Genomic DNA, 8767 nt, shown 5'->3' with positions numbered 1-8767 from the left:
TGCTCTAGCCCTGAGCTACATACACAGTCATAAGTAAGTAAGCTTTATTTTTTCTTTTTGGTTCACACCTGGCTATGCACAGGGGTTACTCCTGGCTCTGCACTCAGGAATTGCCCCTTGTGTTGCTCAGGCGAACATATGGTATGCTGGGAATTGAACCCAGGTCGGCCAATTGCAAGGTAAACGTCCTATCAGCTGTGCTATCGCTCAAGTCCTAGTAAGTTAGCTTTTTATATCAGATCTTAAGTAAACAATCAGAAAAGTTGACAAATAGATATAAATGTTCACAACAACATCATCTTAGCAGTAAAACATTACAATTATAAAAAACTCAATAAAATGTTATAATAACTGAAATTTATTTTTTAAAGATTATATTTGTATATATACTAATATAAATACATAATTGAAAGACTCCAAAGAAATGTACCTTCATTTTACATGGATGTTTATTGTGGTTCTTTTTTCTTTTTAATATAGTTATTCCATGAACAATACAAATTTGGACTTCTATATGATTTTTTGTCAATAATTATATTTCGAAACTTTTTTGGAGATTGCTATTGATGTGAAATAATTAAAGATGATCAATATATCCTAGAAATATCAAAAAATCTAAGAAAAAGTATTCCATACATGTATAAAATATATGCAGATAATTTATTTGATTGGCTCCAAGACTTAGTAGAGGGGTTAAAGCACTTACCATGCACACAGTCAACCGAAACTAATGGCTGGCACCACCAGGAATGACCCTTGAGCACAGAGTCAGAAGTCCCAAGCACCACATACTATGGCCCAAATACTCCACAAAAACAGAAATACAATTTATCACTTATTACTATAAAATACAAATTCATTATAAAGTACATTATAAAATCCATTATAATTTTTTCAAATGTATCAAAATTTACAGATTTACGGGCCACACATAGCACTACTTGCAGACAATGTGAGTAAATATTATTAAAAAACCATCTACTTGGTCAACAGCAGACTATCTATTAAATTTGGGGCTTTCAAAAATTATATAGGAATTAGCACCCTTAACCTCTATGTTACTCAAGAATCAGTTATATGTTTTTCTTTTCTTCCTTTTTTGTGGGGAAGGGAGTGCACCCATATGTGCTCCGGGCTCACTTCTGACTTTCTATCCAGAGATTCCTTCTGGCAGCCTCAGGGTTCTGGGGATTGAACTCAGATTAGCTGCATACAAAGTAAACACACTCTACATACTGCACTACTCTTTGGCCCATATGTATCTTTTTTAAATAACATTTTAATAAAACATTTTTAATAATTTTTTAAAAAAACATTTTTAATAAAACATTTCATTAAAAGTTTAATGTTGGCAAATACTGTTTTAATCATTAAAGTAAATATAAAATTGGAATAATACTTGGTAAAGCATAGGAACACAGCAGAAATTGATGGTATATATCTTATTTGTAAATCTGTAACTGTAACATATTGTCCTTTTCCATTTCAAGGATGAGATGAATCCATAGATTAGATTGATTCACTCACAATACTATATTCTCTCCTGGATACTTTTTAAAACTACTTGCTAATTTGCCTGTTTCTAAACTTTTTGAGTACTAAAGCCCTCTTTACTATTGTTAGATCTTTCTCTGGTTTTATTTTTACTTTATGTCCTAATCTTAATGGTACCACCATCTACTCAGTCAACGAAGCTAAACCCTAAGGTCTCTTCCACTTTCTCCTACACAAGCTTCTGCTTTCTGACAAATGGGAGGACCTCGAATGCTGACATCAATCTAATACCCAGGACCGCAGGAGATAGTGTAGTGCTTATGGTATTTTCTTACATGCACTCAATTTGACTCCCAGCACCACCTGATTGCCAGAGTATGAAAGGCTGTATAGCATCGGAGGACCCCAAGCACCATGGCTACGTTTACTGAGAATTGCCTGTGGGTCCCCCACACCTCCTGAGCATTGCTTTAGAGACTCTCCCAGCAACCAAAAAATATGCAATGCCCCAGAAACATGTACTTGTCTTAAATAGGGATCCTCACTTGAGTGAGGTTCACAAGGAAATATTGCATGAAAAGATAAATCAAAGAAGCAGGGGGAAAGGGTATATCATGTGAGAAGAGATCATATATTTGGTGAAATGTGTTAAGATTCAGATGCCCTAGTCTTCCCACCAGGGATATTCCTTCAAAAATGCCCCCATTATACTGGAAGGGAACATTATATGACTGAAACTCAATTATGAGCAACTTTGTAACTGTGTATCTCTTGGTGATTCTAATTTTTAAAGTATTTTTTAAATGCACCCATCAAAATTACCTTTATACCACTAAATGGGAAAGATACTTTCTAATGCTTATCCTCACCAAAAGCTCAACAGGGTGTGCCACTTGCTAGGAAATGTCCTCCCTTGCATTTTTCTCATCATACTTATTAGTACTTCACTCTTATATTTCTTCCCTCTTCTCATGCCAAATCTTTAGTCTCCCTTGCAAGCTCCTCAAACATTATGTATCCATTCAACACTGAGGCTCTTTTCCACTTCCTAATCTTGATTTCTTGTCCATGAACTGATTCTAAAACATAACATAGCTGCAATTACAATATTCATGCCAAAGACAGTCATTGATGTATCTTGGGGTTAGCATTCTTCAAGCTATAGGCACACGGGTGAGTAACATTATTTTCCTACAGAGAACACAAAAATAGATATGCTGGGTTTTACACTTCTATCAGTAGTCTGAGGTACAAATTAATTATATATATTTTTAATGTTTTATTGAATATCTGTGAGATAGACCATTGCAAAGCTATTCATAATTTGCTTCCAGTCATACAAGGATCGAACATCCATCCGTCCACTAGTGTATATTTCCCACCACCAATGTTCCTGGTTCCCTAAAACCATCCCCCAACACCCTACCCCCACCCCCAGCCTGTCTCTATGGCAGGATCTTTAATTCTTTCTCTCTGTATCCTTTTTATTTTGTGCATCATGGGTTTCGTACAGGTACTAAGAGGTCATCATGTTTGTTCAAGAAATTTAGTATTTTTATCAGGAAGCTAAGGCTGGAGTAGCTTTGAGGTATGGAAATGACTGCTGAGGCATCCATAAGTACAGGGCAGTGGGGATGGATGCCCATCGTGACCCAGAGAAAGCCTGGAGATATCAGTCACAAAACCCGCATATCCGAATTTTCAGCTGTTATATTTCAGTGAGAGCCACCTGAGATGGTGGAAACCAGACGAGGCCATGGTGGCGATTTTGGATTGTGGGAGCAAGTGGCTGCACTGGGTTCTGGTTGGATGGGCACCCAACTAACCTGCCTCCCTCTCATTTACCCTAGTGTGTTGAGCCTTTTGCAGGTCCAAAGTTAACTGAGGCTTTTGATCTCTTTCAAGATTGTTTATGGGTGTCTGAAACAAGACCAATCCATTAGCTTGTATAGCTGAGCCAGGGGTGGTTTGTGAACATGGCTCCCACATATCTTTTGGGAGTTTAATTTCTCGGGAAACATAGTCCTGAGGTATTGGGATCCAGCCAGAGGCACAGTGGCCATTAGAGGTTATCAGGAAGCATGAAGACACCATTAGAAGGTTGATGCACTCACCTGAGGGTACAGGTTGATTTCCTGGAGGCATTGCACCACCAGACTAACACAGATTCATTGAATTAATGAGCGAATCATCAACATTTTTAAAATGTGTCACTTTATTACATTTTAGAAGGGTAACTTCTAACAATGAAGTAATCTTCAGGGTATAATCAAGATCTATGATTTATTCTTAATATATTTAATAAAAGCTACACATTTTGGAAATTTATACAAAGAAATTCTTTTATAGTATCTGTCTTCATAATTTACTTGTAAATTACTAAGATATCACTGTATATTCCACTGTTCTTAGCATAGAAATTTACAGACAGAAAGTGCTACGTAAAAGTTCATTTTGGCACTTCTGTTCAAGGTGGTACTGGAAGTTCTTGCAATAGAAATAAGGTAAGAAAAAGATATTAAGGGTTTCTTATGTATGAAAGGTAGAAATAAGCTCTCACTATTCACAGCAGATGTCATACTCAATTTAAGGAATACTAAAACCTCTACCAAAAAAGCTTCTAGAAACAATAGACTTTCATAGTAAAATTGCAGGTTATAAAACCAATACCCAAAAGTCTATGGCTTTATTATACGCAAATTATGAGAGAGAAGAAAGTGACATGAAAAAGCAAGTCCATTCACAATCATGCCTCAGGAAAATCAAGAACCTTGGAATCTGCTTAACTAAGGAGGTAAAGGACCTACACAACAGGAAATAACAAAGGACACGAGGAAACGGAAACATATATACTTCTTATGGAATGGGAGAATTAACATTGTCAAAATGGCAATATTCCCGAAAGCATTGTACAAATTCAATGTGATCCCTATAAAGATACCCATGACATTCTTCAAAGAAATTGATCAAGCACTCCTGAAATTCATACGGAACAACAAATGCCAACTAAGAGCTAAAGCAATTCTTGGGAAAAAAGACGATGGAGGCATCACCTTCCCCAACATCAAACTCTACTATGAAGTGATAATAATGAGAACAGCTTGGTGCTGGAACAAAGGCAGAGCCGCAGACCATTGGAAAAGGATTGAATATACTGACACACACCCTCAAATATACATCATCTAATCTTTGATAAGGGAGCAAGAAATGTGAAGTGGAGCAAGAGAGTCCTCTTTAACAAACGGTGCAAAAAAAACTGGACAGCTACATGCAAAAAGAAAATGGCTCAGACCTCTACCTAACACCATGCACAAAAGTCAGATAAAAATGCGTCAAAGTCCTCAAAATCAGACCAGAATCCCTCAGTTACATTGAAGACAAGGTCGGCAAATCCCTCCACAACATTGCAGCTAATGGTATCTTCTAAGATAACACGCCACTTGCCAAGCAACTGGAAACAGAGATAAACAAAGGGGACTATCTTAAATTAAGTAGCTTCTGTTATTTCAAAAGAAACAGTGACCAGAAACACAGACTCTGCCATGCGGGCAAGATACTTGCAGAAGCCTACCAGGTTCTGTGAGAGTGAGAACTGAACAATAAGAGTTGTTATCTTATCAACAATATCCAGTCTCTGGATCTTGGCCATTGATGGAATTACATGGCTCCAGGGGCAGTTCATGGTTGTAACACTTAAGAAGATGGGGGATCTGGATGGAGGGGGCCCAGTCTTGATCTGAGCAGCCTTGGAGATCTCATCCCCCGGTCCCGCACACCTGGGTTCTGTTGGAGTACACAGAGCTTAGGTTTATCAAATTGCACCCATAACAGTGCTCCCGAGTCACTCCTATTACTTTGTCTGTCTGTAACCACTTCTATGCTCTCTTCCCCAACCAATTTGTAAGGTCTCATCCCTCTTATACACTGAAGCTGTACTGTAAGTTAATATTGCCTTCCTCCTCTCCTTATGTCTTTTGAGCAGTTTACCTTAATGCAAGGTCCTTTTGTATAGATACAAGAAGACAATTAATTAATATGCTTTGTAACTTAGGAATTGATTGGCTTTGAATATTATTCACTCCTGGGCATCTGCTTCTCAACTTAAGCCTCAGTTGCCCTCACTTCCTAGCACCCCAAGGGCAGGGTCCCGACGTGGGACTGGATGGAACCAGGGCAAGCCGGTAAGTTATGTGCCACACTGTCATCGCGATGGGCCAGGCCAAGGTGCCACAATTCTTAACTATAAGTTAAGAGGTTGATCATAGGCAAATGATGTCATGATCCAAAAGTAACGATGAGACTAGGGCCCTGCTGCTAGGAATAGGAAAGATATCTTGCCTGAGCACTGCAGTCTGAGATCGAGATGGCCCTAGGAGAGCAATTCTACAAGCTCAAAGTATTTCTTACTGTGTCCATACAAAATGATTAATATTATATATGCTTATATGTTGGTTGGACAAGGAGAGGAGAAACACCTCCTAGAAGCTCTTTTCCTGTGTGTCCTGACTAGCTTGGGTGAGACTGCTTTCTCCCCTTCAAACTGCCTTCAGTAAATGATTTCAGTATATTGAGACAGTTTTCCTTTTCTCTCAGAAACCTAGCTGGTCTTAGATCTGCAGATCTCAGGTGCTAGCCAGGACTGATCTTTGGGATATAGATTCCCAGCTCTAGCCAGGCTGGTCTTTGGGATGCAAATCAAGGTGCTTGCAGCTTGTGAAAGTGCTTGTGGAAGGTTTCAGTTTGGCTTTGTATCTTCCTTCTGGAGGCCAGTATTACTGGCCTGCTGATTAAAAGGAATCAATGTGGATGTAAAGAAACAATGTATGGTTTGCTGCCTCAAGGTTCTTTCTGTAATTCCTTTTGTTGACATCACTGTAATGCGCCTTTTAGAGGTTCTATGATCTATATAAGGGGATCTTCAGGGCTCTCAGTGTGCTCATGTGCTTGAGGATTCCTGAGGCCTCCATGACATAAATCTCTTCCATGTAATAACCTGCTGCTCCACAACCAACCAGCCTGACCCCCGTTTCCTTCCATCTCCTGACCATCGCCATCGACCTCCGTGGAGTGGGGAAACGGCCTGAGAGCCAGCCTTTTATTTTTTGTGTGTTTACACAGGTTCTGCTTCCAGTTCTTTCATGCATGAGGCTCCTTCAAGCTTGGGGAGAGTGGTCTGAAGCGTACATATGGCTGGTTGCAGAGGTCTTCAGCTGCCGGGGCTCTACTCAGGGCAGTGAGGGAAACTCACCCCTACCCATCCAAGGGGCCCCGGTGGGGAAAGCCAGCTGCCGGGTCAGTAGACTGTCGTTTTAGACATATTTGGAATTAATTTTAGATCGAAAAGTACTTATGTGCTTAGTAATAAATTACTATACACTTGTTCAATCACCTCAGAGAACCCACTCTGCACAGAGAACTAGATTTTTAAATACAGGTCTGTTTTGCCTTTATGTCATGACTGAGAATCACTCTCAGTAGATATGAAACTCACTATACACAAAGATGCACACAGGCTACTTTGAGTCATCTGTGTTGTTAATGTGTGTTGGCCATTAAACTTCACTGAGACCCCTTTATCTGTCCTTTACAGGAGCCTCATGAGTCTCACTTTCCATTCAAGTTGTACTTGTAATCATCAATAGTCTCCTCACCTCTTCCTTCAGGAGAAAAATCCTACTTACATTCAAGGTGGTCAAATTGCAGACAACACCATCCACCTTTTCATGGAGATGTACACGGGACTGAGGCGAGAACAGCAAAAGGCTGTAGTTTAATGGTCTTAATGAAGGTTCAGGGAAGGGCATTAAACGAGACTCATATACAATCTTCCGAAAGAATTATTTTGTAAAACTGATGTCTTGGGTATGGTAAAAGATAATATGGTAAAAACCATATTTTTCTTGCTGGGACATTAAAGTTCTAAATCTATCTATTCATGCTGCTTTGAAATACATTCCTTGATTTGGAATCACTGTCTGCCATAGGAGTGAGTAAGGACAGCACTCAAAGTAATCAGAAGAGAAAAATATGGAAAAATTAACTCCTACTATGTTTCGTAACATATATACTAAAATTGAAATGATACAGAGATTAGCATGGTCCTTGCACAGAGATGACATGCAAACTTGTAAAGTGATCCATATTTTTGTTGCAAGAAGAATTAACAGGGCGACTTTAAGCTAAGACAATCCCCACAAGTACAAAAATTCTACATAAAGATAGCACAAATCCCCATCACAACAATCTCCTCAATGTCAATGGACTAAATGTGCCAATTCAGAGGCACAGAATGGGAAGATGAATTAGAAAACTGAACCCAACTTTCTGCTGCCTGAAGAAACACTTCTGAACAATCAAAGTAACCATGGGCTCAAAGACAAACGCTGGAAAACAATTCTTCAAGAAAGAAAAGAACACCTCCACAAAGCTGGAGTAGCCATACTAGTACCAGACCACATCGACTTCAGGCTATAGGTTATAAGAGACAGTGAAGGTCATTTCTTCCTGATAATGGGATCTGTACATCAGAAAGAACTCACCCTCCTCACTGTAGATGCTCCTAATGACAGACCAGCAAAATACTTAAAAATAACTTCTAATAGACTTAAAGAAAAACATTGATAGCAACACAATACTAGTTGGAGATTTCAACACTACTTTTTCACTTCTCAATAGATCAAACAGACTAAAGCTCAGCAAGAAAATATTTTCTTTAAGGGAAGTAATGTACAACTTTTGGCTTAGAGAAGAAATCAAAGAGGAAATAAAAAGTTTCCAGAAACAAATGAGAATGTGGACACGAGCTACCAGAAGTTGTGGGACACAGCAAAAGCAGTGTTAAGAGGAAAGAGTATAGCTCTGCCAGAATTCATCAGGAAGAAAGAAAGGGCCTACATGAATAAATTAGAGCTCAAGATTTTGGAAAATGACCAACAAAAGTAATCCAAACTAGGATGGAAGAAGGAAATAATAAAACTTGTACCAGACATCAATGAGCTAGAATCCCAAAATACAATCCAAAAGACCAATAAGAGTAAAAGCTGGTTCTTTGAGAAAATAAATAAGATCAATAAACCACAAGAAGCCTCTCAAATTAACAAAGAGAAAGAATTCTAATAAATCGAATCAGAAATGCAAAGAGGCATATCCTAATAGAAACTACAGAAATCCACAGGATCATCAGAGATTATATTGAGAATCTTTGCAGCAGGAAATTAGAGAATCTTGAATAAATTGATAAATTTTTGGTTTCCGATTATCTCCCAACGCTGAT

At 38.6% G+C, this 8767-nt stretch overlaps 1 pseudogene; it reads left to right on the top strand.

The window, feature by feature from the left end:
* The first annotated feature begins 7542 nt into the window (after positions 1-7542).
* LOC130025940 (uncharacterized) lies at positions 7543-7641 on the top strand (annotated as a pseudogene).
* The last annotated feature ends 1126 nt before the right edge of the window (positions 7642-8767 follow it).

The sequence above is a fragment of the Sorex fumeus genome, unplaced genomic scaffold (assembly GCF_029834395.1).
Source record: "Sorex fumeus unplaced genomic scaffold, SorFum_2.1 ptg000032l, whole genome shotgun sequence".
Classification (NCBI taxonomy): Eukaryota; Metazoa; Chordata; class Mammalia; order Eulipotyphla; family Soricidae; genus Sorex; species Sorex fumeus.
The sequence above is the reverse complement of the archived record's forward strand: the minus strand, read 5'-3'. Positions and strand labels throughout refer to the sequence as shown.